The following is an 8,258-nucleotide window of genomic DNA, read 5'->3' as shown; positions in this document are numbered from 1 at the left end:
AGTTCTTGGACATGATCAAAAGCACAGCTTTTAAATGATAAACCAATACGTTAGACTTCATCAGAATTAAATATTTTTGCTTTGGGGTAAAGCAGATGAGGAAACAGGCTTCAGACTGGGAGGAAATATTTGCAAAGCCTGTATCTCACAAAGAACCCATACCTAGAATACATAGAGAGTTCTGAAAGGTCAGCCATTAGAACCAGATAGTCTTTTTGGAAAACAAGCCAACTATGAAGAGGCGTTTCAGCAGGAGTGTATGTGGAGGGTGACTACGTCACTGGCCTCGATGAGCCAGGTGTGTCTGTGAGTGAGACACAGAGCGCGTCCTGAGTCGTGTGTGTGTCGGGGGGGCGCTGATGCGAGGTGGGCCAGCTCTCTGGAAAGTAGTGGGACACTTTCTTAAAAACAAACAGAACACACTGACTACATCACCCAGCAGCTGCACTCCAGGGCACTGAGTGCAAAGCTAAGGAAACCCACATTCGCACAAAGCACTGCAGACCCACGTGAAGCGGGGTCACTTGCAGCAACCCCACCTGTCAACAGCCCATGTCCCTCTGTGGGTGAACAGTCACACACTCTGTCCATCACACTTGGAATCCTGGAGCACGACTCAGCGACGCAGAAGGCAAAGTTCTTGGTGTGCACGCTATGTGCACGGACCCTCCGGGTATCATCAGAGTGAAAACAAGCCCATCATCGAGAGTGACGTATTCCATGACTCCATTTGATGATATTCTTGAAATTACACTATGATGGAAGGAGAACAGGCCAGTGATGGTCCAGATTCAGGAGGCAAGAGTCTGACTATTAGGGGTAGGGAGGGGCGATGGGTGGGGTGCTGCCGTAGTCTGGGGTCCGGATTGTGACGTGGCCTCGAGGATTACACTTGTGATCAATCGGCACAGATCATAGGCACACATGCTCACATCAGGGTCAGGGGCTGTGTGACTGTGCGGCGCGTAATCGTTGTGGGAACCAGATGAAGAGCACAGGGGACTCCTTCCTACTATTTGTGTAATTTCCTGGGATTTTTAATTCTTTTCAAAATAAAACTTAAGAGCGGAAAAAGAAGGCAAAATGAATGAATTTTAAAGTGAAAGTATACAAAGAGAAACTAAAGCTTAGCTACCAAGGGATATACCTCGAAACACAGAGGGTTGAGCCACAAAACAAGGGGCACAGGAGCCTGTGCTCATGTGCGATTGTAAAGCAAGTGACACTGGGCTGTGAAAGTGGGTTGGCGCAGCGTATGCAGAGAAGGTGCCGAACTGCACGTTAGAACTTTCATCACGGAGGATACAGAGAAGGACTCCAACATAATATTTACAGATGTTAATTCTTTAAAAACCCTGGAACAAATATGGGGAAATTAGAGGTTTTGGAAAGCAAGTGATTAATAAAAGCATTGCTTCTATTTTTCTTTGTACTTTTCTGTAGTCTTGAAGTATTGCATAAATGATGAGAAAGCTAATCACACATAAATGATGAGAAAGTGAGAGAGAGAGAGACAGAAATATAGAGAGACTGTTTAGGTCTTTTCTAGAGGGCAGAGGAGGCTGAGGAAGGCTGTGATGGAGAATACGCCAGCTCTCTGCCTGCTGATTTAACTGCTTTTTGCTTTGAAATTGAATGATAGATTTAGAGTGATTTCTGATTCAATCAGAAGAGGCAAGTGTGGATATTGCGTGGGTTTAGTAAGAGAAAAACAGAGGGCACATTTCTCCCTGCAGGCTGCCTCTCCTGATGGCAGGTTAAAAGGGACGCAGAGCTTTCTCTGGGGCCAGGGTTCAGGGTAATTCTGGAGTCAAGAGTGAGGCCAGAGGAGGGGAGACAGCAAAGGCACCGGCCGCATGCCAATGAAGAACTCCCCACCTCGATGCATGCCCGAGACGCCCTGCCTGTGTGTGATGCTCCACCCCCAGGGCTGGGTCCTCAGCTCATCCTTCTCTTCCTGTCCTTATTCCTGGGTTTGGATGGAGGGGAGAGGACTCAGAACCAAGGAGCTCCTTGAATTTAACTTTGGATAGCATCAGACAAAGTTACCACACATGGTGCACACCTGTAATCTGTTCTCCTGAGCAGAGGAATGGCTCTGTATCCCCATCACACACACAGAGCTTAGCCCTGCCTGGTGAACAGTCATGGGTTAGGAGTTACCTTCATCCCTTTGAACACAGAGGCTTTCTATTCTTAAATCACATGGACAGTTGGTTGTAGATGGCTGCTGACAACCGAATATTTGTACTTCCCTGCCCCAAATTCATGTATTGAAAGCCTAACCCACAGCGATGGTATTAGGAGGTGGAACCTTTGGGAGGTAATTAAGTTAAGGGGGCTGGGGCCCTCAGGAATGGAGTTAGTGGCCCAGGAGATCCCACAGAGCCCCCACATTCCTTCTGCTATGTGAGGACACAGAAAGCATACATCAGTCTGTGAACCAGGAACGGGACCTTCAGCTGACACTGCGGCTACCGACACCTTGATCTGGGACCTCCCAACCTTCAGAACTATAAGAACCAAATTCCATCTGGTCACAAGCGACCCAGCTTGTGATATTCTGACATTCCCAAATGGACTGAGACGGTGGCACCAGAAACTTTAACCGTCCAGAGGAGAGTTTGGTTAAGAATTCAACAACAGAATAGAATTTGTTTTCAATGTGAAAATAAATGTCTTTCAAACTAATTTATGGTTAGATTCGTTGTTCAGTAGCTTGGTTGTGTCTGCAGCTCTATGGACTGGTTTGCAACTCTATGGACTGCAGCATGCCAGGCTTCCCTGTCCTTCATGATCTCCTGGAATTTACTCACACTCATGTCTATTGAATTGGTGATGCCATCCAATCATCTCATCCTCTGCCACCCTCTTCTCCTTTTGCCCTCAATCTTTCCCAGCCTCAGGGTCTTTTCTAATAGTCGGCTCTTCCCATCAGGTGGCCAAAGGATTGGAGTTTCAGCATCAGTCCTTCCAATGAATATTCAGGACTGATCTCCCTTAGGATAGACTGGTTGGATCTCCTTGCAGTCCAAGGGACTCTCAAGAGTCTTCTCCAGCACCACAGTTCAAAAGCTTTAATTCCTCAGTGTTCAGACTTCTTTATGGCTCAACTCTCACATCTATACATAACCACTGGAAAAACCATAGCCTTGACTATATGGACCTTTGTCAGCAAAGTAATGTCTGTGCTTTTTAATATGCTATCTAGGTTTGTCATAGCTTTCCTTCCAAAGAGCAAGCATCTTTTAATTTCATGGCTGCAGTCACCATCTGCAGTGATTTTGGAGTTATGGTTAAATACTCTTTGATTAAATAGTATTTAGTGTATGGCTAAATACTACTTGATTACAGAACAGAGCACACCAGGCAACCATGTTGATAGACTTGGCCCCTGTGCTGATTGGTACCTAGGATGCTGTTCCCTGAGGACTGGGACCTGAGACAGCAGCCACTGAGATCTGAGTCCTGTCGACAACCAGGACATCCAGTCCCAGCTGACTAGTGAGGATGAGATGCCCAGCTCCAGACACCACTGTGATCACACCTGTGACAAACCACGAGCTGGGGTCTAGCTAAGCTGAACGTGGATGGCTGATTTACAGAAATAGCAAGAAAATAGATACTCGTTGTTTTAAGTCACTAAATTTGGGGGTCGTCTATTGGCAGTCAATAGTTACTAAGACAAAAACTTTTCAGAATGAAGTTCAAAAATGAATGTAAATGTATTTAAAATCTTTATTTTCCCTCTCGCTAAATTAACTTACAACTTTCCCTGGCTGGTCCCTCGCCATCATTCCTACGCTGGATATTATCGAAACTCTAGTCTTGGAATGAAATAAATGAATTCTAAAGTAGTAAAAAGCACCTGAAGAAGTATGTTCCTGGGTACTTTGTCAAAAATCACACCAGCGGATTTCATTTGTTGGGGAGCTTCCAGTTTGGCTGATACTGGATATGTGATATTTAAGTATTTTATGTGCACCCAGAGGCCCTTTTCTGTATTACAGAGCTTTTGCAAACTCTGAAATAAATACACAAAAATGCTGAAAAAAATTAAAGAAAATGTTTCCACCTCCTGCAGCTCACTTGCAACTTGCTGCCGGGCTGAGCTTGACAAGGATGCAAATATCCATCCAATTGCCACCACACAGCCAATTTCACAGGGTTTAGAATTTCTTATCAAAAGATGTGTGGAGGATTCTGGGCAGCAGACCAAGCGGCGGGCACCAGCAATCTGACTTTGCTCATTTGAGCTATTGAGAATTAGATGGAAATAAACAAGCCTATGGGAGAGAAAGTGGCTCGGTTGTTACAACCTGGAGTCTGTGATCAAGACCCTGCCTGTGTGAGGAGCAATGACCACTGTCTACACCCCCGGGCGATACATGGACTCACTGAGAAGGAGTGATCTCACTGATCCTCGGGTCTGGCCTGGGGCATCGGCTGGGAGTCAGCAACTGTGTCTTCAGGATTGAAAACAAGAGGGAGCCTTATTCACATAGCAGCTGGGAAACTTGTGCCTGGTTCCCGCTTGCTGGGGAAAGGGCCACGGTGGGGAGAAAGCATGTTACCTGGCAGAAAAGCAGTAAAAGCACCACAGCACCACTGAGAAGAGGGAGCCGGGAGTGCAAAACCGTGAGCACGGAGGGGTCTGAGTGTGAGCTCGCCAGCAGCAGAGCTGGAGACGAAGGTTTGAGTACATGTAAGTGCTCTGGGGAGAAGAGAGGAGTGATATACCAGGGGAGGGGGATATTCCAGGGGAGGATGCACCAACAGATGAGTGAGCCCTGCAGGCCTGGGGACTGGGACACTCTGTGCATCGCTGCAGAGGGCGGGGTCCTTACCTGCCAGCTCCCATCCGTCTCCAAGGGCTGCCCGGGGAGTTAGGTCTCAGGCACCTCTCGCCCCACCACATGTGGACTGAGCATGCCCTCAGCCAGAGAAAGCTCTCAGGCAGGCACAATCGCTTCTGCAGAACAAAGTCCTCAAGGTTTACAGAAGTTCTGAGTGCTGAGAGGAAGTCCACAGGGCCCCAACAATGTCAGTGACCACCACTCATGGCAAAGTCTTACCCAGGTCCTTTCTTCTTTCTTCCCTGCAGTGCCATCCTGGAGAGGCAGGGAGTGGCCCCAATATTCCTCCTGCTCAGGATGGCTCAGAAATGGAAGCTTCCAAACAGGGTGAGTGTTTGGGATTGACGGAGCGAAACAGAAGCTGTGGGAGCGGCCTTCGGAAGACCCAGTCTCCAGAAGAGCCAGGGTTTGCCTGTTTGTTTACCCACCTGATGCCTCCCCTCCTTATCACGATACCTGCTCTATGGTGAGTGCTCAGTGCACATATATTGAATAAAATGCATCCCTAAATAAATGGTAGAGTGGAGACTACATCCCGCGGGTGGTGACCTGTGGGAGCCCAGGGAAGGACTGTTAGCATCATGTGCGGGCAAGAGTGGTGACCTCTCTTAGAAGAGCAGGAGAGGGCTCGGGAGCGAGAGTCCCAGCTCTTGTGGGGCTGTCCTGAGGCGCGTCATCATTTCTGTGCAGCATCTTCTTACGTTTGACCTCACGATGGGAAAATCCATGTGAAGCAGAGCTTGTATGTGAGAGTCAGGAAAACGCTGATATAAGGAAGGGGTGCATGCCTGCTAAGTCGCTTCAGTCGTGTCCGATTCTTTGCCATGGACTAGCCCACCAGGCTTCTCTGTCCGTGGGATTCTCCAGGCAAGAATACTGGAGTGGGTTGCTGTACCCTCCTCCAGGGGGTCTTCCCGACCCGGGGATCCAACCCACATCTCTTACGTCTCCTGGACTGGCAGGGTGTTCTTCACCACTGGAGCCACCTGGGAAGCCCGATGTAGCAAACGAAAGTGAAACGAAAGTAAAAGTTACTCAATCCTGTCCTACCCTTTGCGGCCCTGGCCAGAATTCTGGAATGGGTAGCCCTTTGCTTCTCCAAGGGATCTTCCCAACCCAGGGATCGAACCCAGGTCTCCTGCATTGCAGGTGGATTCTTTACCAACTGAGCTATGAGGGAAGCCTGATATAAGGAATCAGTCAGTTCAGTCGCTCAGTCGTGTCCGACTATTTGTGACCCCATGAATCACAGCACGCCAGGCCTCCCTGTCCATCACCAACTCCCGGAGTTCACTCAGACTCACATCCATCGAGGCAGTGATGCCATCCAGCCATCTCACCCTCTGTCGTCCTCTTCTCCTCCTGCCCCCAATCCCTCCCAGCATCAGAGTCTTTTCCAACGAGTCAACTCTTCACATGAGCTGGCCAAAGTACTGGAGTTTCAGCTTTAGCATCATTCCTTCCAAAGAAATCCCAGGGCTGATCTCCTTCAGAATGGACTGGTTGCATCTCCTTGCAGTCCAAGGGACTCTCAAGAGTCTTCTCCAACACCACAGTTCAAAAGCATCAATTCTTCAGTGCTCAGCCTTCTTCACAGTCCAACTCTCACATCCATACATGACCACTGGAAAAACCATAGCCTTGACTAGACGGACCTTTGTTGGCAAAGTAATGTCTCTGCTTTTCAATATGCTATCTAGGTTGGTCATAACTTTTCTTCCAAGGATTGAGCATCTTTTAATTTCATGGCTGCAGTCACCATCTGCAGTGATTTTGGAGCCCAAAAAAATGAAGTCTGACACTGTTTCCACTGTCTCCCCATCTATTTCCCATGAAGTGATGGACCAGATGCCATGATCTTCATTTTCTGAATGTTGAGCTTTAAGTCAACTTTTTTACTCTCCTCTTTCACTTTCATCAAGAGGATTTTTAGTTCCTCTTCATTTTCTGCCATAAGGGTGGTGTCATCTGCATATCTGAGGTTATTGATATTTCTCCCGGCAATCTTGATCCCAGCTTATGCTTCTTCCAGCCCAGCATTACTTCTATGTAATTGATGACTTTTAAAGTGACAGCTTACTTTCAAACTGAAAAACTAGAGCATCTGGCTATATAATCTTTATTGCTCTCTTTTTAGAGCTAAAAATAATCTGATTTTTTTTCCTTTTAGATTGGATAAACTTAGTGTGACGTCTGGCTCAGTGGTAAAGAATCTGCTTCTCAGTGCAGGAGATACAGGAGACACCAGTTCAATCCCTGGTCAGGAAGATCGCCTGGAGTAGGAAATGGCAACCTACTCCAGTACTCTTGCCTGGAAAAATCCATGGACATAGGAGCCTGTTAGGAGAGGATTTGGACACGATTGAGCACATACCATTAAGCATAAGGAAAGGCAGTTTCAGAAGCATCCAAAATCTTTGCTCTGTACACTGGAAAATTTCAATTACTTACATCATTATTTTGTATTTGCACAGTTGCAAATTCTTCATGCTCTTTATTTTTTTCCCTTTAGACATAAGTTGCCATGTGGGACTTTCCTCCAACCTAAAGATTATCTTTTAGCATTTCTCGTAATGCAGGTATTCTGGAAACTCAGCTTCCACACCAGTTTATCTCATTTTTTTTCTCATCTGAAAATGTGTTTATCTTATTCCAATTTTTGAGGAATATTTTTGCTTACAGAATGTTAGCAGATTTTTCCATTATCAATTTAAAACTGTCATTTAGTCTCCTGGCCTTAGAGTATTTTTGATGAGCATATAGGCATCATTTGTATCATTGTTTTCCTATTTACACTTTTTTTTTTTGGCTGGTTTCAAAATTCCTTTCTATATACTGAGTTTCATCCACTTGACTTTGATGTTCCCAGGTGTGGCTTACTCTGTGTTTATTCTACTTGGGTTTAGTGAATCTTCTCGATTCTGTGTATTGGGGTGCTTTCATCACATAGGAGAGTTTGGGGTCATTTTTTTTCCTTCTGCTCCATCCTTGAAATTCTATTGGGAACACCAACTTAGTGTATTTTATTACCGTTGTTTGAGAAATCAGTGAGACTGTATCCAATAATTTCTTCGTTGCTTTTCTTCGCATTGGGTAACTACGTAATTGCTCTATCTCAGGGCACTGACCACTGTCCTTTCATATTTAATCTGACGCTAAGGCAATCTGTAATAGCAACTGTTTTCACTTCAGATATTGTTATTTTCAGTTCTAGGTTTTTTATTTATTTACTAATTACTATTTTTCATCTAAGATTCACTCTCTGTTCACTCAGTAGGACCATATTTTCTTTTACATCCTTGGACATATTTATATCTGCTTTAAATACTCGTGCCTCCCAGATCCAACATTGGGACCATCTCAAGGTGTGTTTCTATAGTTTGACATTTTTCTTGACTCTGG

The sequence above is a fragment of the Bos grunniens genome, chromosome 20, assembly GCF_055505025.1.
Source record: "Bos grunniens cultivar Pamir isolate PY7600 chromosome 20, Bosgru_T2T1.0, whole genome shotgun sequence".
Classification (NCBI taxonomy): Eukaryota; Metazoa; Chordata; class Mammalia; order Artiodactyla; family Bovidae; genus Bos; species Bos grunniens.
The sequence above is the reverse complement of the archived record's forward strand: the minus strand, read 5'-3'. Positions refer to the sequence as shown.